The sequence below is a fragment of the Notamacropus eugenii genome, chromosome 2 (genome assembly GCF_028372415.1).
Source record: "Notamacropus eugenii isolate mMacEug1 chromosome 2, mMacEug1.pri_v2, whole genome shotgun sequence".
Taxonomy (NCBI): Eukaryota; Metazoa; Chordata; class Mammalia; order Diprotodontia; family Macropodidae; genus Notamacropus; species Notamacropus eugenii.
Genome location: NC_092873.1, coordinates 153,902,374 through 153,928,754, shown reverse-complemented (window position 1 = coordinate 153,928,754; position 26,381 = coordinate 153,902,374). Strand labels below are relative to the sequence as shown.

At 35.5% G+C, this 26,381-nt stretch overlaps 1 long non-coding RNA gene across 1 annotated transcript in view; it reads left to right on the top strand.

The window, feature by feature from the left end:
* The window catches only part of LOC140526461 (uncharacterized), a 104,564-nt gene that overhangs the window by 53,001 nt on the left and 25,182 nt on the right, over positions 1–26,381 (top strand). The window contains exons 2-3 of the long non-coding RNA XR_011974382.1: positions 3,992–4,077; positions 16,020–16,104. This is a non-coding gene — a long non-coding RNA (uncharacterized lncRNA). The remainder of the gene's footprint in view (positions 1–3,991; positions 4,078–16,019; positions 16,105–26,381) is intronic.

Genomic DNA, 26,381 nt, shown 5'->3' with positions numbered 1-26,381 from the left:
TATCCAGAGGCAAGGACCCTTCTGGAGGTTTTAAGGAACCATCTTGGGGTGATTCTGTGGGAGAGATTCAGTTTGTTTGTTCTGGTAATCCTAGCTAATAGGAAGTCATGAATTGTACTGGTATTTTTCTTCCTTGCATGTAATTTGGAAGTTCTGGACCAAACTGTCAAAGACAGTTCAAATCAAAGTGGATCTACTCTCAAATATTCTACTGGATCAAATCTTCCAGTGTCTTTAGAATGCAGAGTGGTGAACCATGGTACCACACCACCATTATCTTACATCTGTTTGTGCAGATATTTTGCTATTGCATTAACTCACATAAAGTGTCCAATGCTAGGCTACACTTTTAGAGAATAACTTTTTTTTTAAGACATGAACTTATATTCTTCAGCTTGACATTGTTAATAAGTATAGTGGGGCTTGGGGAACAGGGCTAGGCACTTGTTAAGCAGCTACTATGTGCTAGACACTGCTAAATGCTTCATAAATATTATCTCATTTAATTCTCTCAACTTTTTTTCTTTTTTTAACAAATGAGACTGAGGTTAAGTGACTTACCTAGGGTCACACTGCTAGTAAATGTCTGAAGCCAGATTTGAATTCAGGTTTTCCCTAATTCCAGAGCCAGAATTCTATCCACTATGCCACATAAATACTTCAATGAACCTTTTATTTTTCTATTGTATTTTCACATGAATTTTTCAAACAATCCAAGATCCTCACTCTCTTTCTCTTTTCCTTCCCCCTACTCCCTCAAATTGCCATCTCTAAAGCAGGTATTAAGGGGTAAATAAAATGTTCATTGAGACAGTTATGTGGCATAGTGGATAGAGTAATGACTCTGGAGTCAGAAAAATCATAACTGAAATCTGGCTTCAGACATTTTCCAGCAGTGTGATCCTGGGCAAGTCATTTTACCTCAATCTCATTGTTTCTTTTTATAAAAGATAATAATAGTTCTTACCAGTACTTGGCAAAGTGATTTGCCATTTCCTTCTCCAGCTCATTTTACAGATGAGAAAACTGAGGCAAACAGGGTCAAGTGCCCATTATACACACATACATATGCATACATACATACATACATACATACATACATACATACTTGCATGAGGCTCCTGCACCTCCCAGCTTGATTTATTTATTTACTTTCTATCTAAAAGGGACATACCTTGACTACTTTTTAAAGAAGTCTATTCACTGAATGGGCATTACCACACTGTTTCTAGAAGGCCCAGGAGGAGAAGTGAGGCTGCTGACCTGCACAGCCCTCCCTCACTAAAAAAAAATCAAGTGCAAGTCATGTCATCATTTCTATGATGTCATGGTCCTCCTCGAAAACTAAAGATGAACACAACGTACATACATACATATACATATATATACATACATATATAATAAATATATGAATATATATATTCAGTTGTTTATATTGTGTAAATGTAACATACTCTTCGGGCAGCTAGTGAGTAGAGTCCTGGGTCCTGGAGTCAGGAAGACCTGAGTTCAAATCTGGCTTCAAAGACTTGCTGGCTGTGTTACTCTGGGCAAGTAAGTCAACCTTGTTTTCCTCAGTTCCTCATCTGTAAAATGAGCTGATGAAGGAAACTGCAAACTACTCCAGTAGTTTTGCCACAAAAACCACAAATGGGGTGACAGAGTCAGACATGCCTGAAAAACAACTGAACAAAAGAACATTATTTTAGAAGGAAAGGCCTAGCATTGAGAAGGAGGGTGTCAGAACAGGAAAGATCTCTTGCAGATGTAGACATTTGAACTGAATCTTGAAGGAAACCAAAGTTAAGAGCTGCAGGTGAGGAAGGAAAGCATTCCCAACATGTGGAACAGCCAGTGTAAATGCACTGAGTGGGAAGAAGGAGTGTCATGTGTAAGGAACGGTCAGGCTATTGAAGCTGGATTTTGGAGTGTGTGGAAGGAAATAAAACATAAGAACACTAGAAAGATGGGAAGGGACAGGCTGCGAAAGGCTTCAAATATCAAAAATAAATTTTATATTTGACCATGATGGTAACTTGGAGAACCACTGGATATTGGGGTGATGTGGTCAGATCTGTGCTTTGGGAAAATCACTTTGTCAGCTGAATGGAAGCTGGAAATGGAGTAAGGAAAGACTTGAAGTAGGGAAACCAATTAGAATGTTACTGCAATGGTACAGATGAAAGGTAATTAGGGCCTAACCTAGAGTAGTAACTGTGTGAATGGAAAGAAGGTGACTTAAGTCAGAGGTGTTAAAAGGTCAAATTAAACATGCTGTTTACTTGATTTGAGAAAGATCTAAGTTGGAACTGTAAGAATGTTATTACGAGATGTCAGAAGCATCGGAGCTGATTAGGGCTATTTGATTTTGATCTTTGGTTCACAGCCTTGGTATTTGACTTGCTTCCTTACTATCCTCTACACACCCAAATCAGTTGCCATATCATGTCATTTCTATCTCCACATATTTGATCACTCTATTTGAATATAACTGGTTTCCTTTGCAATCATTTGTGTTTTATTTTATTCAATTAAAAACATTATTTTGAGAAGAGGTCTATGGGCTTTTCCAGACTGCTAGTGGCATCCATTGAACACAAAAAGGTTAAATCCCTTTGCTTTTGAGCTATTTGCATTTTATCATAGGGCTTGTGAATACATAAGGTCTTAACACAAAGAGAATTTTGGGTGTTACTGGTAGAATTTCAGAAAAAAATGACAGGCCCAGCAGAAGAGATATTTTGGTTGTACCTCTTGGCTTCTATCATATGGCTCTCTTCTCCCCTAGGTCAGTCACTGACTTTGGTCAGCAAATATGATTGAACATGGGCTTCTACCTTCTGTAATGGCAAATTAAATGGAAAGATTGCTCCCATTCATTAATAGGCCCATGTGACATGCTTAAATCACTTGGAAGCCTAAGTCACATGTGGTAGAAGGAACTTGCTGAACAGGTGGAACAGGAAGGGTAGAGCAGAACTGGAAGGAAGTTAGTGAGAGCTGTTGGGACAGAGGAGAGAAGACCCAGTACAGCAGGCACAGCAAGACTCCTGAGTGTTTGCTTGGGGGAAGGCCCCAGCAGGGGATGGGTAAAGGCTTGAGAGTACTTTTGTCCCCAGTAGTGCTAAAGTGTATTGACTTCTTGGCTACTATGATGGATTTGGCTTTCTAGTGTCTGAATAAAGGTTTTTCTTCTACCATCTATAGGGACATTCTTTTATATTTTTCAATTCAGAACTATGCCAGCATATTCATAGCTATCCTCAGTGTCACACAGTGCTGTGGGTGAATGGTTGTTGTCCTTCATTCTCAAAAATGACCAAAATGAAATCAGCATGATAATGTGAAGTTTCAAGGTGTCTGACTGTAACTGCTCAGACCAATACGAGCTCAGAATGCTCTACCACCAATTGGGCACAGAGAGTCCATGTGAACATTTGGGTGTATACTCCAAATTTGTGTGTCCTACGTTTCCTTTGTGCCATCTCAATTCTGCTTTACTCATAGAGCACAGCCCCCTTTCTGATGTGGGCATGCCATGCAGAGTGGTCCTGTGTTAGTGCCTCCCATGTCATACAATCAAATACAAAGTTCTTGAGAGAGACCTTGAGAATGTCTTGTATTGCTTCTTCTGATCACCATGTGATCACCTGCCCCATGTGAGTTCTCCACAAAACGGCCTTTCTCACAAACATACATTTTGCATTCAAACAACATGTCTAGTACATTGGAGTTGTGCTCTCTAAAGCATAGTTTGAATGCTTGGCAGTTTAGTTCAAGTAAGGCCCTCAGTGTCTGGTACCTTATCCTGCCAGGTGATCTTCAGAATCTTCCTAACACAGTTCAAATGGAGATGATTCAGTTTCCTGGAATAGTGCTGGTAGCCTGTCCGTGTTTCACAGGCATACAACAATGAGGTCAGCACAATGGCTCTATAGACCTTCAGTTTGGTAGTCAGTCTAATACCTCTCCTCTTTACACTTTTCTTCAGATACTCCCAAACACTGAGTTAGCTCTGGTAATGCATGCGTCAACCTCATTGTCAGTGTATACATCCCTGGAAAGTGCACTACCAAGGTAAGTGAACTTATCCACAGCATTCAAAACTTCTCCATTTGTTGTAATCAATGGTTCCACGTACGAATGGTTTGGTGGTGGCTGGTGGAGCACCTGTGTTTTCTTGGTGTTAATTATTAGACCCAAATTAGCACAAACAGCAGAGAATTGATCCATACTTTGCTGCATCTCAGCTTCAGAGGCTACAATGAGTGCACAATCAACTGAAAACAGAAAATCATGCACCAAAACTCCCTCTACTTTGGTCTTGGCTTGTAGCCTTTTCAGTTTGAAGAATTTGCCATCAGTAAGGTAGCTGACCTTGATGCCATGTTCATTCTCATTGAAAGCATTTGACAGCATGGCTGAGAACATCATGATAAAAAGCATGGGAGCATGCACACAGTCCTGTTCCACTCCACTGGTGACTGGGAAAGCATGAGAACATTGTCCACTATCCAGAACCTGGGCAAAGATGCCATCATAAAATTGATACACAATACTGATGAGCTTCTCTGGGCAACTAAATTTTGATAATTTTCTATAAGCCCTCATGACTAACAGTGTCAAAGACCTTGGTCAGATCTACAAATGTTGTGTACAGACCTCTGTTCTGCTCCTGGCATTTTTCCTGCAATTGTCAGGCAGAAAACACTGTATTGACTGTTCCTTGGCCCTTCCTGAAGCCACACTGGCTCTCAGGTATATGACCATCTTCCCAGTGAAGGATCAGCCTGTTAAGGAGGACTCTAGCAAGAATCTTGCCAGCAATGATTAAAAGAGAAACCCCCCTGTGATAGGACAATCTATTTCTTCTACCTTGATAGAGATGGACAATGGATTTTTTGGACATTGCTATTTGGATGCAATAACTGTTGAGTTCTCTTACAACAAGAGCAGTTCCTCTTTCAGGTTTATTGAATTTTGTGTTGTCTATAAGTATGCACACATTCAATGTGCTGATGGTGAGTGATGGTACATTTTTTGTGTGTTTCTAATACAGTGTGATTTCCCGCCTGCTGTGGTAATTAGGCCAGTGTTGGGTAAGCAGACAATTTTTAGGGCACCTTTTCTAACCCCCTTTCTCAAACCAGAATAATGTGATCCTTAAAAGGCTGCTCAGCTGCCCAGGGTGCTGCCAAATCCCACTGTTGCTTCCAATGAGAAATAACCCTATGGCCTGGGCTGCTTGTATGCATGGTTGTGACTACAACTCCCAGTGTATCCACACCTACTGCTTCATCACTTGCCTGTTGTTACAGGACTTTGTGTGCTGTGAATATTGCCTGGGTAATACACCTTCTGTCCATTTAAATCATACCCTTCCAGTAATGGTCTAAAATCCTAGTTCAGGCCCATATCATCTCCAATCTGGGTTAATTCAACAGTCTCATTGTTAGTTTCATTTTTTCAAGTATCTTCTTTTCTTGATAATCTCTTTGTGTATGTGTGTTTTGTTTTTTTTTAACCTGCCCACAGTCACCCTTTGAAAGTCTGAGGGGAATCAATTCCCCTTAACCAAAGAGCTTGGTTCTTGACTCGTGGGATTTAGAGCTAGAAGGTCTTTGAAGATGGTTTAATAAATCCTATCATTTTAAAAAGGGGCAATTGAGCCTCAGAGAGACTTATCTCATCAAAGTCACATTAATAATAATAGAACCAATTTGTGCATTCAACTTTGTATGACTTAAATTTGCTGTGGTTTCTCTTAGAACATCCTGCCATTTTCTATATATTTAAAGTATGGGCTAGACTGTGGGACAACCACATAGTTGCTAGCTAACAAGTAAATAAACATTTATTGTGTACTATACGCCAGGCATTGTGCTAAGTGTTGGGATACAAATACAGAAAAAAAATAACCAATTCTTGCTCTCAAGGAGCTTATATTCTAATGGGGGAAGAAAACATATTGAAATCTGAAAAGAGGAGGGAAGAAGGCACTTGATATGGGGTCATGATAGAGAAGTCTAAAATAACGAACAGGTGGGAAATGAAGAGATGGTTGGCCTGTGTTCCTTCTTTAAGTGGAAATTTTGAATTCATGGCTCCATTTTCTAATCAGAGGAGCAGAGGATACTAATGAGATAGGAATAGGTTGATTCAATATTACAGGATGATAAGATTTCCTAATAATGAGCATAATAGAAAAGTTCAAAAGAAATCCAAGAGATTGCAGCTAGGTGACCATTGGAAAGATAGTTGGTCACTTGGCTAAAATGTTGTCCTGACCATATAATTTTCCTGCTTGATAAACTCCACAGGCTCTCTATTGCCTCTAAGATCAAATGCAAGTTCATCTACTTAGCTTTCAAAGTTTACAACAACATGGTCCCAACTTTTCTTTCAAATTTTGTGCAGCTCCTTACTCTATAGTCCAAACAACCTTTCTTTCTTGCTATTAATCATACATGGCATTCCATCTTGCATCTTCCATCCTTGTACTGGTTGTCCTCCAAGACTGTAATTTCTCCCCTCTCACTTCTGCTTCTTAAAATTCTTTTATTCCTTTAAAAACATGATTGAAAGACCTCTTTTATAAGCAATCTTTCTTCATTCTCAAAACTGCTAATGACCTCTTCATTTCCCATAAATTTACCTTTCATTTACTCTGTATATACTTTGTTGTATGTACTCATGTATATTACTCTGTATATACATGCTGTCTTTCTTCAGAGAATTTAAACTTTCAAGGGAAAGGACTATCTTGTTTTGGTCTTTGGTTCTTTAATGCCTAGAACAGTGTTTGGCATATAGTAGATGACTAATAAGTGCTTCTTGATTACTTGCCTGATTCTTCTTTAGGGCCAGGATTTCTTTGGCACCCTTGAATGAGCTTTCATCCATTGTTCTGCTACAGTGGTTGCCTTCCACAGTTGGCTTGGGTTAATTGGTCTTTTCCAGATTGGCATGCATTTGAGAGCAGCCACTCTTACTTCCCACCTATGTGTTGCCCTTAAATAAAAATGAATATTCAGTTGGAATATGTGCTTGGATCAGAACACATCCTTTTACCACATGCAGAATTTTCTTCAGTTTCTATAAACCAAGGAAAGGCTGGCATGGTAGTAACTTACAACTGTGTTTTTTTTTTTTCATTTTTCAGTAATGAGGTAGGTGATAAATTCTAATTTTTATTACTCCCTTAAAATCAATAAGTTGACTTGTAGCATGCTTTTCTCTGTCATAGAGGTTATATTCAGTCACCAGAAAGAATGAGCTTAGGGGAATAGTCATACAGCTAATTTGTTCACATTCTGTCAAGGACATTCATAATTGCATAGCATGACTAAAAAAATAGATTAGTTACATTTTTGAAATTGAAACAATTTTATAGATATTAATCTTATAATTTTCTAAAAGGTCAATTTATAACCATCTGGATCACAGCTATACTTTCAACCAAAATGAAGTATAAAAATATTAGGAAGGAATAAGATATTTATCTCAACTATACAGATTAGATAAAATTTTAACTTAATTAAAGAGGAATAAATCATTGAGGTTACAATAGATGGATTTGAAAATATAAAAAAATTAAGATGGCTGCACTACAAGAGCCAACATAATCAAACTAGCATGAATACAAATGTTTGGAAAATTTATTTATTGCAAATATAACAGATAAAAATTGAATGTCTATCAATTATAGGAAACCAATGTAGACATTCAAGGGCAATAACCAATTACTATTGGATAAATGTGAAAGGACATTTGTAGGAGAAGTTGTAGACAATTTACAAAAATGAAAAAAGATATACAAATTTAAGCAATCCTTGGTATAAAAGTTCCATGTCACTAATAATTACAAGAAATAACATTTAAGACTTATTTAAGTTACCTTTCACTTCTTTCAATTTAGTAAAAATAAGGAAAAGTGGCAAAACAGTGCTGGTGAAGTTGGGCAGATATTGACTCTCTCCTATATTCCTAGTAGAATTGCTATTGGTAACATTTTTTTCATGAAAAATCTGGTAGTGTGCTTCCAATCATAAATGTAAGCCTTTGTGCCCAATAATGCTATTATTGGGACTATATCTTAAGAAACATAAAAGCAAAAGAAAGCATCTGCTTAAAAATAGCATTATTTATCTTTGCAACAAACTAAAAACAACATACACAATGCTTGATGGATGACAACAAATTGTAACATATTAATGAAATTGTGCATAATTATAGCAAAAATTGTGTTACAACAGTCAAGTTGGGAAACAGAAAAAAATTGGAAGGTTGCTATGATATGGAAAATAAAAGAATAAGAGTAACACATATACTGACTACAATATAAGGAAGGGAAACATATTCAGCAATGGAAAGCTTAGTATACAACAAAGAATGGAAGGAGATACAGAGTGAGGAACTATTAAAGTACAATAAGGATTTACGAAAAAAATTAAGTGCAAATGGTGGTAAATATATAAATATTATGTATATATGCATTTAAAGTTAAGAGCACAGTTTTTTTTTAAGAACTGTAATTTCATTGGCATTAGGAATATCACATATTGAAATTCCCTGTACCAATGTAGATAAGCAGTTGATCTCTGATTTATGGTCTTAGGAAACCACATGGGTTACTGTGAGTTGAAGTGCTTTATTTGCCCATGCTCACACAGCCAGTATTTTGTTAAAGGTTGTACTTGAACTTCAAAGTTCAAGTTTTGACTGTAAAGTGTACTATTCTGTATCCACCATCCCTCTCTCTCTTTCAAGTAGGCAGTAGATTGCTTAAAATAAAGTAGAATAATCAATTTACAAAGCGCTTTAAGTTTCTTTTTCTTTTTTTACTGTAATTCAATAATCACAAACAATTCAAGATTTAAGGAAAGCTATTGTAGATCAACTCACACCCATTCCCAAGAGCTGATTAAGTTTTCAGTGTATTTATATTTCTGAAATCAACCAAAGCTAAAAACTAGAGCTTGATTTATTGTTTTCTTGTCTAAACAAGAAAATTATGGAGAAAATATTAGTAATGTAAATTAAACTTATTATAATTCTTTTTTTCTGAAAGTTGGTATACATTTACAAGTATATCCCTGGTATGAGTTACATAATGTACAAATGTTAGATAAATAAAAATACACACATACATATGTAAAGATAGCTGCAGATATTTAATAATAAAGCTATATACATGTATAAGATATGTACTACCTTAAAGATATATACATTAAGATATATGCATATCTTAAATTGCATAGATTTAATAATACAATATAATGCTGAGCATAGTAGCCAACAGTTATATAGCACTTACTATGTATTATGCAATGTGTTAGGTACTTTAAAATTATTATATCCCACAAGAACCCTGGGAAGTAGGTTTTATTATTATCCCTATTTTACAGATGCAGAAACTGAGGCAAACAGATATTAAGTGACTGGCTTAGGGTCACATAGCTAGTTAAGTGTCTGAGGCCATATTTGATCCTAGGTCTTCCTGACTGTAGATATTTATATGTACATATATCTATAATACGTATAATATGTATATATGTAATATATGTATTAATATGCAATATACATATGCATATATACGTGTATATATCATATACATACACATGCCAAACCATAAGCACACATGAATATTTGTTTAACAAGGTATTACCAGGTTGCTCTATTTTGACCTTCTGTGTGCTTCACCTCCTCAGCGTGAAACTTTTAAAATACTTTATTGAAGCTATTTTCTTGCCCATTCTCCATTGACTACTCCTTCCAAGTACAAGCCTTCCCTTATACCAAATATACAGTCAAGCAAAACAGATCAAGGTGTGATTCACGGATGAGAATGAATGTCTAAGTCTAGACTCATGTACATGCTCTTTTTGCTGTTTTTGAGGGTATGATACTTAACCAAACACAATAAACATGGAGCACTTTTAGCACTTTTTAAAATTTGGCCTCCTTATTGGGGAACTGTGTAAAGAAGTCTGCTCTCACATCGTAGATCACGTTCCCCACATTTTATTTCAAGTGGATTTCAGCTTAGCTAGTTTGTCTGAATATTTTGGTTGACATGAATCATACTCTATTCCCTGACAAATAGCAAAGTGCCTGTTGAAATTAACTTCTTCTTTGTCCATTAGAAATCATCGTTATTGTAGAGGCATACAGAGAAACACTGGCTCAGGAGTCAGAGAAGGGTGAATCGAATTCTCTCTTGGGCGCTTAATCTTCATGTAACCTTGATCAAATCATTTTAGCTTTCTGGACTTCACTTTCCTCCTTTGCAAAATGAGAGGCTTGGACAAGATGGTTTCTAAAGGGCTTGATCAGCTATGGGGCACAGTGGATAGAGCACTGGACCTGGAGTTAGGAAGACCAGAGTTAAAATCTGGCCTCAGACACTGGCAGAGTGACCTTGGGAAGTCATGTAACTCTGTTTCCCTCAGTTTCCTCATCTGTAAAATGAGCTGGAAAAGGAAATGGCAAATCATGCCAGTATCTTTGCCAAGAAAATCCCAAGTGGGGTCAGGAAGTGTTGGACACAACAGTAATCAAGGGATCTTGATGGGGATCTAGAAGTTCAGCTCTAGATTGATAATCTGATGAACCGCACTAATCAAACAAATAAGAAAACACTGGCTGGAATTATATATTTTTTTTGGATCATTAGCAATCTTTCAGCAACATCGTATGATGATGAGTATGTAATGTAGAATAAAAATTGTATTTATATGGAAAGAATGTTGACTCTGACATGAGAATGCAGGATTAGAATATGATTTCTGACACTTACTATCTGTGATTTTGAGTAAATCCTTTATTATACCTGGACCTCATTTTCTTCCCCCATCTGTAAAATGAAGAAATTTTTCAGGAGTTCTTCATCTTGTTTGTGTCATGAACTCTTTTGGCAGTCTGATTGAAGATATGAATACATATTCAGAATCACTTTTTAAATTCATAAAATAAAATATATGATGACAAACTAGTTATTATTAGTCAAATTAATTATTTTTTTTTAAAGTTCATCGGTGCCAGACTAGGAGCCTTTGGACAAGATGATCCTGGGGCTCCTGTCTAACTTTAGATGCTATGATCCTTAAATGACTATCATATTCAGAAGTTAAGTTCATGACCCTCCTAGACAAGAAGGTAGGAGGAGTTGAGGAATGCCTGTCCACTCCAGATATTCAGGGTGAAAGACATGCTTCCAACCAATTGCAACAACAACAACCCATAAGTACAATCACAATCAAAATAAGAAAAAGAAAGAAAAGCCTCAATATGAAAGATTAAAAAGAAAAAAAAGAATCTAAAAATTTAGAAGGCAATCTGGTCCTTTGTTACTTGTTTGGAATGTAGGAAGAAAATGCAAAGAGAAGAAAGAAAACTGCTGTACACTTGGAATCAAGCAGCACATAGTAGGATCTTTTCTAAGAGGACGGAGATGACCTCACTGAAGAGGAGCCAAATAGCTGTTTATCTTCCAAAGTAGGATATGAATCCATGTGTGCTTTTAGGTGTGAGCTAATTGAGCAAGGTCAGAGATGAATAGTGGTAGTTGACAACTCTCTGTGGAGGGCTACTTGAGACAACAATCAACCTGATTGAGTGGTTCACTGCTGTCTCTATGATGTAGCAAAGAACTTAAGACTTATAAAAACTAGAAGACTACGGTTTGCTTTTGATGATCTATGTGCTCATAAATGATACTTTTATGAAGATCCTAGAAAGCAAAACTAAAATCATGAAGTTGAGGGTGGGGAGAGATTAGAGTTATGTTTGGTTTCAGAAGACAGAATAAGGGAAGAAGGTCAGTATAGAAAAGAAGTAAATTTGGGCTTGACATAATCTGAGATCAGATAGCCTTTGGGTCTTATCCATCTCTGGGCTTTTGTAACTGTGATATAACTCATTAGAGCTATTGTGAAGATCAAATGAAAGATGTTTATGCAAAACTCTCAGTATGAAATGGTTTTATTGACAAGGAGCTATTATTATTTGAATAAACAGTAACTTCAAATCCTCAGAATTAGACTTCATTGTATATTAAACACACTAAGATGGTGTTTTTACTGTTGTTTTTTTGACAAGATTTATCTGATCTTAGATGGGTAAGAAGTAATAAGGAAATTCCCTCTACAAATAGAGATCAGAATTATCAGAATTATTCCACCCTCTTCTCCCCTCCTTTGACAAAGATTTTTCTTGCCTCTTTTATGAGAAATAATTTGCCCCATTCCATTTTTCCCTTTCTCCTCCCAATATATCTCTCTCTCACCCCTTAATTTTATTTTTTAAATATCAACCCTTCCTATTCAACTCACCCTGTGCCCTCTGTCTATATGTATATAATCCCTACAACTACTCAAATACTAGAGTTACAAATATGATTTTTCCATATAGAAATGTAAAGAGTTGAACTTTAGTAAGTCAGTCCCATGATTTCTCTTTCGTGTTTACTTTTTCATAATTCTCTTGATTTTTGTGTTTGAAAGTCAAATTTTCTATTCATCTCTGGTCTTTTCATCAAGAATGCTTGAAAGTCCTCTGTTTCATTGAATGACTATTTTTTCCCTTGAAGTATTATACTCAGTTTTTCTGAGTAGGTGAGTCTTGGTTTTAATTCTAGTTCCTTTGACTTCTGAAATGTTATATTCCAAGCCCTTCAATCCCTTATTGTAGAAACTGCTAGATCTTGTGTTATCCAGATTGTATTTCCATAGTACTAAAATTATTTCTTTCTGGTTGCCTGCAGTATTTTCTCCTTGACCTGGGAACTCTGAATTTGACTACAATATTCCTGGGAGTTTTTCTTTTTGTATCTCTTTCAGGAGGTGATCAGTGGATTCTTTCAATATTTATTTTACCTTTTGGTTCTGGAATATTTTGGCAGTTTTTCTTCATAATTTCATGAAAGATGATGTCTAAGCTCTATTTTTTATCATGATTTTCAGGTTGTCCCATAATTTTTAAATTGTCTCTTCTGGATCTATTTTCCAGTTCAGTTGTTTTTCCAATGAGATATTTCACAGTCTACTATTTTTTTCATTCTTTTGGTTTTGTTTTATAATTTCTTTATTTTTCATAAAGTCATTAGCTCCCATCTACTCCATTGTAATCTTTGAAGAATTATTTTCTTCCGTGAGTTTTTGGATCTGTTTTTCCATCTGGCTAATTCTTCATTGTTAGAGAATTCTCTTGGTTGGCTTTTTGAATCTTTTTTGCCATTTGAGTTAGTCTACTTTTTTTTTAAAAAGCGTTATTTTCTTCAGCATATTTTTGGGTATCCTTTAGCAAACAGTTGACTCATTTTTCATAATTTTCCTGCATCACTCTCATATCTCTTCCCAATTTTTGCTCTACTTCTCTTACTTGATTTTCAAAATCATTTTTGAGCTTTTCCATGGCTTGAGACCAATTCATATTTTTCTTGGAGGCTTTGGATGGAGGAACTTTGACTTTGTTTTCTTCTGTTTGCATGCTTTGGTCTTCCTTGTCCCCAAGGTCGTATAGTTTGATTCTTTTTCTGGTTTTTGCTCATTTCCCTAGCCAATTACTTGACTTTTGAACTCTTTGTCAAGGTAGTTCTCTGCTTCCAGTGAGGGTGGGGAGTTTACAGTTAGCTGCTTGATTCCCCCACAATCTGTGGGCCTAGAGCTTCAGAAATAGTTGTTGTCTTTGCCCTGGCTGCTGCTGTGACTGCTTCTGGTTCCTCAGCCCCCTCCCTCCTCAGACAACCTGGGGCTGGGGCCAGACCACTCCACTTTCCCACACTGGTCCCTCAGGCTTTTTCAACTGACCTTCCAATTTGTCCTAGGCATTTTGGGGTCCTGAAGTCTGGAAACTGCCACATATGTGAGAGATTGTCTCCCCAAAGCCTGCTCAGGTCTTGTCTGTGCTGGTGCAACCCATGCTGAACTGCTCTCTACCCCCTGTTTGGAGTGATAGACACTTCCCTACAACCTTCCAGATTGTCTTGGGCTGGAGATTTGCTTCACTCTATCATTCTGTGGGTTCTGCAGCTCCAGAATTTATTTAGAGCATTTTTTTTACAGATATTCAACTGGGCTTGGGGGTAGCATTCTAGAAAGTGGGTGCTGTTACTCCCCACAATATGTTTTACAGGTATAATTTAATCCTCAGAATATGCACATTTCTTAGTGCCCCCTTTAAAAGATGCCAAACATGGTTCATGTCTAAATTCTCCAATGGTTTGTGCAGTTTTATATATATATTTTTTGCTTATCTTTCTGTTAGATTTTTCCAGCTCTGTTAGAGAAACTTAAAGTTTACTACAATTATTATGTTATTGTCTATATGTACAATTCAGCTCATTTTTCTTTTATATTCATACTTACTTTAAATAAGCATTCAACATATATGTCATTTATATTTATACATTTGGATGCTTTGCAACTTGGTGCATGTATTTATTATTGACATCAGTTCATAGTCAATTTTTATTATAATTGTGTTTACCTATATCTCTCTTTTGATACCACAAATTTTTATTTTTGCTTTGTCTATAACATGAATGCTATTCCTAATTTTTTGGGAGGGAAATGAGAATAACCTGATACATTGTAAATTTATTTCTGGTTTTCCATATTCATCTTGTATGCATATATTACTAGATAGTTTCTTGCACAATAGAGCTAGGGATTTTTATGAAGTTTGTTAATATATTTCATTTTATAAAAATGTTTAATGCATGTAATTTAAACATGTAAGTGCTAGGCATGCCTATTTATTTATTTTGTATTGATTTCCATTCTTTTCCTCTTTTAAATTAATACTTTGCCTTGTAATTAGTTTTGTTTGCACTGTTTTGCTATTGTCTATTCCCTAGGTTCTTCCTATCCTCCCATTTTCATTTACTTTCCTATCATAAACACTTTTTGCTTACTTAAATGATTAATTTTCTTTCTTTAGCTGTTATTATTTAACTATTTTAACTCTCCTTTAACTATTTTTTTTCCAGTTTTGCATGCTTCAAAACCCTTTGTTTTTTTCATCTCTAGAGACTTCCTGTTTTAAAAGATTTTCTTCCACTGCACTATTTCAATGTTTTTCTTGGCAACATCTTCCTCATTTTTTTCTTTCCTTTCAGGTTAATGTGAATTTTTTCCCCCACTCATTAACTATATCCTTGCTTATTCATTTTTCATTTTCTCTGCGTTCTTAATGAAAATAAAACTTCTTAAACATCAGGCTTGAATTTCATCTTCTATCCCATTTTGACAATATCCTCATTTCTACTTTTAATCTTCTGTAATATTTACTGTGCTTCACTGTTTAACAAAATGTTGTTGTCCTACATTCTCAAAGAGGACCAAAATGACACCACCATGATAAAGTGAAGTTCTGTTGTGTTGGATTGTGGCTGATGAGACCAATATGAGCTCGGGATACTCCAGAACACATTGGGCACTGATAGTCCGTGTGAATATTTGGGATTGTTACTCCAAGTTTATGCATCCTACATTTCCTTTGTGCTGTCTCAATTCTGCTGTGCTCATAGAGCACAACATCTTTTCTGATGTGGGCACGCCATGGGAGTGGTCCTGTGCCAGTGCCAGTGTCTCCCATGTCACACAGTCAAATCCAGAGTTCTTGAGAGAGACCTTGAAAGTGTCCTGTGTTGCTTCTTCTGACCACCAGGTGATCGCCTGCCCCATGTGAGTTCTCCATAAAATAGTCTTTTTTCATAAGCATACATTTTACATTGGAACAACATGTCCAATACACTGGAGCTGTGCTCTCCGAAGCATAGTTTGAATATCTGGCAGTTAAGTTTGCGTAAGGACCTCAGTGTCTGGTACCTTATCCTGCCAGGTGATCTTCAGAATCTTCCCAAGATAGTTCAAATGGAAGTGACTGAGTTTCCTGGCATGGTGCTGGTAGACTCTCCATGTTTCACAGGCATACAAAAATGAGGTCAGCACAATGGCTCTATAGACCTTCAGTTTGGTAGTCAATCTAATACCTCTTTTCTCCATACTTTTCTTCAGATACTCCCAAACGCTGAGCTAGCTCTGGCAAACATGTGTCAACCCAATTGTCAATGTGTACATTCCTGGAAAGTACACTACTAAGGTAAGTGAACTTATCCACAGCATTCAAAACTTCTCCATTTGTTATAAACAATGGTTCCACATATGAATGGCGTGGTGGTGCTGATGGAGCACCCGTGTTTTCTTGGTGTTAAGTATTAGGCCAAAATTAGCACAAGCAGCAGAGAATTGATCCATACTTTGCCACATCTCAGCTTCAGAGGCTACATTGAGTACGCAATCATCTGTAAACAGAAAATCATGCACCAGCACTCCCTTCACTTTGGTCTTGGCTTGTGGCCTTTTCAAATCGAAGAACTTACCATCAGTATGGTAGTTGACCTTGATGCCATGTTCATCCTCACTGAAAGTATTTGAAAGCATGTAAAAAGCATGGGAGCAAGCACACAACCCTGTTTCACTCCATTGGTAACTGGGAAGGTATGACAACACTGTCCACTCTCTAGAACCTGAGTAAACATTCCATCATGAAATTGACATACAATATTGTTGAACAACTTCTCTGGGAAGCCAAATTTTGACATGATTTTCCATAAGCTATCATGACTAACAGTGTCAAAGACCTTGGTCAGATCTACAAATGTTGTGTACAGACCTCTGTTCTGCTCCTGGCATTTTTCCTGGAGTTGTCGGGCAGCAAACACCATATTGACTGCTCCTTGGCCCTTTCTGAAGCCACACTGGCTCTCAGGTATATAACCATCTTCCAGGTGAAGGATCAGCCTATTAAGGAGAACTCTAGCAAGAATTTTGCCAGCAATGACTAAGAGAGAGATCCCTTGTCATTGTTGCAAGACAATCTATTTCCCTTACATATATATATCATGTTTATATCTTTATGTCTATGTGCATATGTGTGTGTAATTTTAGAAATATTTCTAGTGCTTTTTATTTTATGAATATCTTTTAAATTGATGATGAGAAATAGGTTAGTATATGTTATTTAAGGTTGTAGCTCAAACCTGTTTACTTTTTAGAATATACTATCCTCCTTTTTTTTTATTTGCTCATGAATTTGGTATAATTGTGCTAATCCAATAACACAATCATTTTGTTATTCCAGTCTTTCTTGGATGCCAATAAAATTCATTGTTTGTTATTTAAAATGTGAAATATGACCACTGTATAGCTTGGGATTTGAAGCACAGAACACTCTTTATTTTTTCCTAGTTAACACTCTATGGATTCAGTCAATTTATGCTCTGTTGTCTTTATTCAGAAGTTCTCAAAAGTTTTCTTATTATTTTCCTGCAATATAGTATCAATACTTGATGTAATGTTCTTCTGGGAAATTATCTGAATCATTTTAAAAAGGAATATAGATCATATAGGATTAATCTGTTCTTTTTAAAAATCATTTTTGCCTTTTGTTTTTATTTAGCCAATTTTCCCCTCCATTTCAATACTTTTGTGTTCCAAATTTTGTATTTTCTTTGTCTGAGTTTCTACTTTTGGGGGGAAATTCTGCATCTTGTATTCAATTCTTCCTGCTCTGTATGTCCTTTAAAATTCTGAGTTGAACCCAGATTAAAATTCATTCTTAATTTCTTCTTTCAAGAATTCTATATCATTTGGAACTATTTCAGAATTTGTTATTTCTTTTTTCTTCTTTCATTATGATATTTAATCTATTTTATTTTATATTAAAGTGTTTGTTTAATGAACCTCAGTTTCATTTTGAAATTTTGCTTATTTTTCTTTTATTTAAAAAAAATTTTTAAGTGGTTCATCTGATAGTGAACTCCTGGATTTATATTTAAGCTTTTGTCTTGAACTTTTAATCTTTCAATCTTTCTATTAATTCACCTCTGGTTTAATCTCATTCCCTTTTCACTCCTGCCAAGACCCTTGAGGCTGGGCTCCCTGGTATTCCCAGCCTCCTTAGTTGGGGGTTATGAGTTCCTGTAGTTAAGAGTTATAATAATAACTTTTATGTAGGACATACTATGTGGCAAGTGGTGTTTGAGAACCACAGAGAAGACTAGAACCTGTGGTGTGAAGGCTCACTTAGCACTTTTCTGGGATGGTCATTCTTCTTTGGCGTTCACCTGTCCCCCAACTCTTACTTGTGGCTCCAAACCACCATATGTAGTGGTGACACCTTGGTAAAGCCATATTAGCAGACAGACTAAACCAGGTAACTGACAGGTCTCAAATCCTAGTGAGTTGGGGGATGTCTACTTGAAGCATGTGAAGACTTCCCCTGGTGGAATGAGAGGATGAGAACAATCTATTCCAATGGCCATAAAGGAAGCTGAAACAGTCACTGTGGAATACTTAGAACTGGCCAACAATGGAAGATACCAAGTTCATTCACTGCAAGCCAATCATCCTGATTTTGCTCTTGACTTTTGGATTTCAAGGAGTGGAAGAGAGAGTGAGGCTGATAACTGTGCAACTCTGCCTCACTTCAATTCACTTCATGTATAAGTCAAGACAATACCTTGTGATGTCATTGGTCCTTTTTAATAATGAAGAGCAAGCAACAACAGCTATGTGTTAGTTACTGTGTTAAGTGTTTTACAAGTATTATTTCACTTCATCCTCATAACAACTCTCTTAGGCAGGTAGTATTTTTCTTCTTATTTCACAGTTGAGAAAAGAGAGGCAAACAGAAGTTAAGTGACTAGTCAAAGTTACATCACCAGGAAGAATCTGTGGCTAAATTTGAATTCAGGTCTTCCTGATGCAGGGCCCAGAACTGTAGCCATTGCTCCACTCAGTACAAACCCATATATACACAATAGCTGTGTGACCCTAGGTAAATCATTCCTTCCTTCCCTTTCTTCTTTCCTTCCTTCCTTCCTTCCTTCCTTCCTTCCTTCCTTCCTTCCTTCCTTCCTTCCTTCCTTCCTTCCTTCCTTCTTTCCTTGTGTTGACTTATGTCATTCTTGTGGATTCAGATGTAATTATTCTATATCTGGTACATCATTCCTCTTCTTGATTTCTTAGGTTTTTGTGGTTTGAAAAAAAAAATGATACAGCCATCTTACATGATTCTAATACTTGAGATCCCAACTGATGGTAGTAACAAAAGTTGCATTTACTCACATGATTTCTCATTGTAATTCACCCTCATGCTAGTGTTCCAAAATAGGAGTGTGTTGGGAGGAGGAAGAAGTAATAGGAGTATTCTTGGTAATATTCAAAAAAATCTTCAATGATTACACAACTATTTGGTGAAGAATGGTGATTCTCTCAATATATTACTATAGGAAAATTGACTGGGCAATTGAGCTGTGGGCATTTGGAATGTAGCAACTGTAGTCAATTTTTCATTTGATGTTATGCTACAATTATTCACACACATATTTCAGCATGTATGTATGTGTATGTACATATGTATGTGTATATATGTGTGTATATATGTACCTACACATATATACATATAATACACACACATATATGCATCTAGATTACTTTAATTTCAGCTTTGGAATTGAACCCAAATAGTTTCTCTTTCAACTCATAAAAGGACAGTCCTAGGGTTTTGAATATGTTTCCTTTCTTTTCTCTATGTGTTATCTCTCAAGATGACAATAACAGGATAGTCACAATTATTATTATCTAATGACCCTCATGATTTCTCTCTATTAGTCTAGGAAATCAAAAACACTCATGGGATTCTAAATACCTTTTCTTCTACACATTTTCTCTATGTGGCATCCTTTAGCTGCTGAAAACTTCCAAAACTTTTTGTACCCTCAGGTTACATTCATGGAAACACCACTTATTTTTCTGTGTGAAGGAGACAAGAAGAATGGGAATTTGGGCAAACAGTTAATTTGACCAATGATCAATATTCAAGAAACAGCTCTCTGATTGTCTAATATCATTTCCTGTTGAGATCTTTCTTATTTTTTCCCTGAGGGTGTGGGGTCTCATGTCCTATGAGAAAAAAAAAAGTATTAATATCTTATACATGGATTACAAATCATGGTAGTTCAGACAAATGCTATAGATATGGTGTATATGGATTTCAGTAAGGCATTTGAGGAAATTTTTCATCATATCCTTGGAGAAATGAGAGCTAGATGACAGTATAGTTAAGTGAATTCAGACTTGGTTAAGTAACTTAACCAAGAATATAAAAGATTTATATTAACACAGAAGGGAATTTTCATGATACAGTTCATAGAATGAGAGAATTGAAGTCAAGAAACCCTGAGTTCAAATCCTGCTTCAGATATTCATGACTTTTTGCAACTCATTTTACTTCTCAGTCTCTGTTTCCTCTATACTGCTGTCTCTAAAACAGTGATAATAATGTCTATACGTATTTCCTCACAAGGTTGTTGTAAAGGTCAAATGAGCTAATGCATGCAAAGCATATTACAAGCTTTAAAGTACTTTATAAATATGAATGATCATTATATTTTAGAACTCTGTGCTAGATCCTATTCTAGTCAACATTTTGATGAACATCTAGGTGATGCAGTGTATGGAGTACTGGATCTGGAGTCTGAAAGACTTGAGTTCCAATCCAGTCTCAGACATTTCTAGTATATAGACTTGAGCAAGCCACTTACTCAGTTTCCACATGTGCAAAATGGAAATAACAATATTCCCTCTTAGTGCTGTTCTGAGAATAAAATGAGATTATATATTGTGTCCTCAAAGTCCTACTGCAATTTTAAGTTTATTAAAGTGCTTTGCAAACCTTAAAATGTTATAGAAATACTAACTACTATCATTAGATGAGGAACTAGTTGGCACATTGATCAAATTTGCAGATGACTGACACAAAGCTAGCTTAAGCTTGATCAGGGAGCCCCCAAATCTTATATTATGGACAGGAAACCAGCTAGGCATAGCTAGGTATAATTTAGATAGTCATTCTGGTCTGGAGCTGGCAACTTCTATGAGCATTTCTTTCTTCTCCAATTCTAGTTAGTAATCACTGCACTGGGGAACTAGAGCAGCACAACTCATGAATTCATAATGAAAGTCACCTGTGAACATACCCCATTTGCTTCAATGACTATAGTACACAAGGGAGCAAGACAATAGGCTAATTCTATAGGCAATTCATTCCAATGCCTCTCAGTCTCTTAACCCTCCCTTTTCAAGAACTTTTCTGACACTCAGGCCAAGTAGCAGTCTACATCTACCCCACACCAACAGATAAAAGTCAGTTTCCTCATGTACCAAGACTTTGTACAGCATCTCCTTTCCACTGTTTACATCATTTAAAATCCCTCATACAAATAACAGTCCAATCACTTAGTTCCCACAACTGATTTTGCAATGAAGAGTCAGATGGATGGAACTCTCTCCTCTCCCATCACTAAAACTCTTCATAGAACCACACCTGCACTCACCTCTATTTCCCAATCCACAGTGTTTCACATCATCCTGACAACTTGGAGGAATAGTTAATATCTTAGACTACAAAATCAAAATCCCCAAAGATTGGAATTGACTGGAATAATGGGCCAAACTAAAGATGAAATTTAATAGGCACAAATGCTAAATCATGCATGTCGTTTTACAAATTAATTGCACAAATATAGGATGGAAAGAAATGTGAAAAAGACTTAGGATTTTAATGGATTGCATGCTTACTATGAGTCAACAGTGTGATATTACTGCCAAAAAATGTTAATGCTAATGCAATTTTATTCTGTGTTAATAGAAGTATAGTGCATGAAACAATGGATATGATAGTCCCACTGGACTCTGCCCTGGTCAAATGACATCTGGAGTACTGTGTTCAGTTCTGGGCATCACATCTAAAGGGGGAAATTGACTAGCCAGAGGACATCCAGAGAAGATTGACCAGGACCTTAGGAGGATTTTAAATTATATTATTTTGGGCAAGATGGAAGGAACTAGGGATATATGGTACGAAAAATGGAAGACATCAGGGAGGTAGAGTAGTAGAAAGAGCACTGGATTTGAAATCATAATACATAGGATCTGGTCCTGATTTTGTCATTTACTACATGTGTGACTTGGGGAAAATAGTTTTTTGTATGCCTCAGTTTCCTCATGTGTGAAATGAGTGAATTGAAATGGATGGATTTTAAGGTCCATTTCAATTCTAGTTCCCTGATCCTATGATTATAATTCTTTTCAAAATTTGAAAGGTTATAAAGGCAAAAAAAATCCTAATCTAATTGTTCTTGACTTCAAAAGGCCCCCATGTCATAGTAGAAAGGATAAAGGATTGGAAATAAGGAAACTTTGATTCAAATCCTAGTCTAGAAAAGTTGCTTAACCATGCTTATGCTCATTTTCTTCAACTGAAAAATAAGAGAGGTGATCTGATAAAAATTTTCTGTACAGTAGGATATGCCCTTCTTAGGTAGTAGCCTGACAGATTCTCTAAGAGTAGGAGGTAGGAATGTGGGTCACAAAATCAAAATAAAATTATTGGATATTTACCATTGCAATTACTACTTACATTCATTCATTTTTAATGAAAGTAAAGTTCATATTGAAATCAATAATACTAAGACTATTACAACGAATTCTCTTTGAGAGCAAATGTACTGTAGTCATTATACATGATACATGTACCATCTGTCATCAGAGAGAGTTGGTAATGCCTCATAACAAAGAAGACTTCTAATATTATCCCATTTGTTACATTTGAATGTGAGTTCTACAAACCCAAAGTTAAATAATCTCTGGAAGTGAAAAGTAACATAATATGTGTTATGTTTCCCAGCCTTAGTCATTTAGCTTAGTACATAATTATCTGATTTAAAAAAAATCTGTGACTTTTAAAATTGGAAAAATCTTAAGAAAGATTACATATAATTGTTTAAACTTTATGAGAGTTAAAATTTAGTGGTCTTAGCTTTTTGCCTCTATTTTTTAAAGGTGAGATAATAATCATTCATTATGGGCATCTATGCAACTGATTTAAAAAAATATACTGGAACAATGAGTCATTAAATACTTATTAACCACCTACTACTATATGCATGGTGTTTTGCTAAGTGCTAGTGAAGCTGTTACTAGCAGGTAAAATTAGTATGTAGACAATAGAGATGGCTTAGGTAGCAGAATGAGAAAAACACAAACTAAAATGAGTCAATTCAGAAAACAAAATCTACTGTACTTATTTTTGGGGTTTGTAAGTTCTATTAATCTTTAAGAGAAAAGACTACTGTGTTTGTTTTTTTTTAATAAATGCTTTGTTGCAGATAGCATAAAACCATTAAACATTAAACATAATTTAGAATATTGGCAAGACAAAATTTTCCATACAAAATTAAATGTTTTTAATAAGCAAAAATGCGGTTTCCCAAACACTATGTCTGTGTCACCAAAAAGAACTCCTAAGATATAAAGGGTTGCTGAAAGAAGTGCTAAGTGTGAAAACTCTTTTTGGATAGAAGAAATGGTGCTGCCTCTTGACTTGATGGAAACAATGGTTGACAGTATTAAAAACAGTTTCAAATCTTAATGCAAGAAGATAATGAATTTTTTTCTTCAGTTGTGTCCAACTCTTTGTGATCCTATTTAGGGTTTTCTTGGCAAAAATACTAGAGTGATTTGCTATTTCCCTCTATAGATCATTTTATAGATGAGGAAACTGAGGCAAACAGGGACAAGTGACTTGCCCAGGCTCATACAGCTAGTAAGTATCAGAGGCCAGATTTATACTCAGAAAGATGAATCTTTTTTATTCCAGGCCTGAAACTCCACTATAAAAAAAACTTTGCCCATATATTTGAAGACAATTGTAATCAATTAATTGAAAAACTAAAGTCTTCCTATTTATCATTTCAAGGGACTGAAGCAACAGATGTTGTTAAAATGCTCATTTGATGGTATGTACGGTATATGGTTAAAACTGATAGAAATCTGATTTCATTGGTATGGGAAGTGTCTAGATAAGGAAACTCCCTCTAGATGCAGGTTGATGACTTCTCTGAAACTTAAAATCTTAGAGAGTTGCCTAGAGAAATAGAGATGGAGTGACTTGCTCAGGGTCACATGGACAATATATGTTAGAGGTAGAATTTGAGCCAAAGTCAACTTGGATTCAAGGCTAGATCTGTTGTCTATGTCATGCTGCCTTTCTATTGAGACAGATGCTAGGGAAAATTTGTTAATTTCTTAACCTATTGATGGAAATGCCAAATTAAGTAAAATGTTCAATAAAATTTGGATTTAAAAAGTGAAAATTACAATGTGAGAATTTTAGGTGACTCTATACTGAATCTTAGTTGTTAATATGAGAAAATGAATGTGTGTGTATATGTATATATACATATATATGCATGTATTTACTTATAAAAATGTATGTTACAATATATCTGTTCCCTTGTTAAATTCAGACACATGCTCTTCATAGATAGCCACATATTGAGAAACATGAATGAGAAGTTAAATATGCATTTTTTTGGATCAATAGAAGAGTAACTTTATAGACAGAAGTTTGAAATACATTGTAAAAGTCCTTTATAAACCCTATTAAAAAAACTGTAGAATTGCAAGACAGTATAGGGGCAGACTATAGGATACTTCTATAATATTGTGAAACCCACTGACTCTCTAATGCCAAGTAATTCCAAAGATGTTTTAGTGAAAAGAAGAAATTCTCACTTTTCACTCTGATAGTAATAAAGATGAAGGAAATTAATTTTTATAGAAATTTCTTCCTGAAGCTTGCATATATAGTAGATTTTTTTGGGGTAAAAAATGAGCACTCTAAATAAATCAATACATGTTTCCCAAATACATGGGAAGCTCTGATTCAAACAGTTCAAATAGCTACATACATAAAAGAACTATGGAAAATATGCCCCCCAAGTATTTTCATATGTTTCCCAATTAAAAAAAAAACTGTTGTGCAAATAAAATGAGAGGGAAAATGAATAAGAATTTGTACAGTGTCTACTATGTGCCAGGCGGTGTGCTAAGCACTACAGATATCGCACTCAATTTTCATAACAGTTCTGTGAGGTAGGTACTCTTAGCCTAACTTTATGATTCATGAAAATGAGGAAAGCAGAAGTTAAATATTTTACCCAGTCACATAGTTAATAAGTATCTATGGTTGTATTTGAACTCATACCTTCTTGACTCCATGCCTAGTACTCTGTCCACTGTGCCACCTAGTGAAAGTAAAGCCTTAATTATTAATTATTTCACTGGTCAACAAAATGATTTTTCATTTCATTTTAAGAAATCAGATATTTCTGAATATGAATGGAAGGAAATTCTATTAGCTATGAATAAGCAGAATACATTCAGCCTTATTCCTTCTAAATAAGAACAATGAATTGTAATTTTTTATTTTTAGCGAGGCAACTAGGGTTAAGTGACTTGCTTAGGATCACACAACTATTAAGTGTCAGGTATCTGAAGCAGAATTTGAACTCAGGTCCTCTCGACTCCAGGGCTGGTACCATACACACTGACACTATCTAGATTCCCTATACTGTTTTTTAATAGTACATTGTAACATACATTTGAACCTGAAAATCAAATCATATTTTTACTCTGAGTGAAGAATAATCTGGTTTATCAAATAAAATGATAATCTTACAACTATTCATAGCATATTTTTGAAAAATGTAGTTTTCTTAACTACTATAAAAACAAAAATATTGATTGCAATTAGCAGCTGAAAAAGAATTATAGGCAGCAATAACATTAATAACAGCACATCTTGACATACTTCACATTTAGAAACAAGTCTACTTGTTATTATTGATATGTATACCATAAGTGATTCTACAAATTAACAAATGCACCATACATGTTAGACTATATGTTTTTTTAAGCTTTGTGTGTGAGATGTTATGAAATTATAGTGAAATTATAATTACATTTTAACAAACTATGAAAGGCAGCTGTTGAGCATTGGATAGAGAGCAGTCCTTGAAACTAGGAAAATATGGATTCAATTTCCATTTCTGATACATGCTTGCGTTTTGGAAGAAGGTAGATTTAGGCTCAATATTAAAAAAGGACCTTCTAATTATTAAAGCTGTCAATAAATTAAATAGACTTTTTCAGGAATCATGAATTTCTTACCACTAGAGTTAGTTAGAGGAGGTGCTGAGATGATCATGTGGAAATTCTGAATCTAGTTTATAAAAAAAAAAAATCTAACGTAGGTTGTTCTTTTGTCGTCAGGCAGGCTGTGCCCAGATGATTGTCTTACTTCATTTGACTTTGGCCCACCATGCTTCTAGCCTTCATGGTTAGAGACAAGTATTAAATCACCTCCCATTGGCTTCTTTATTTATTTTTCTCCTTTTGAATTTAGATCTGTGAATTTTCCTATTTATTCAATTGCTACTTGTCCCAGGCCCCTATCCAGAGTACTTCTGA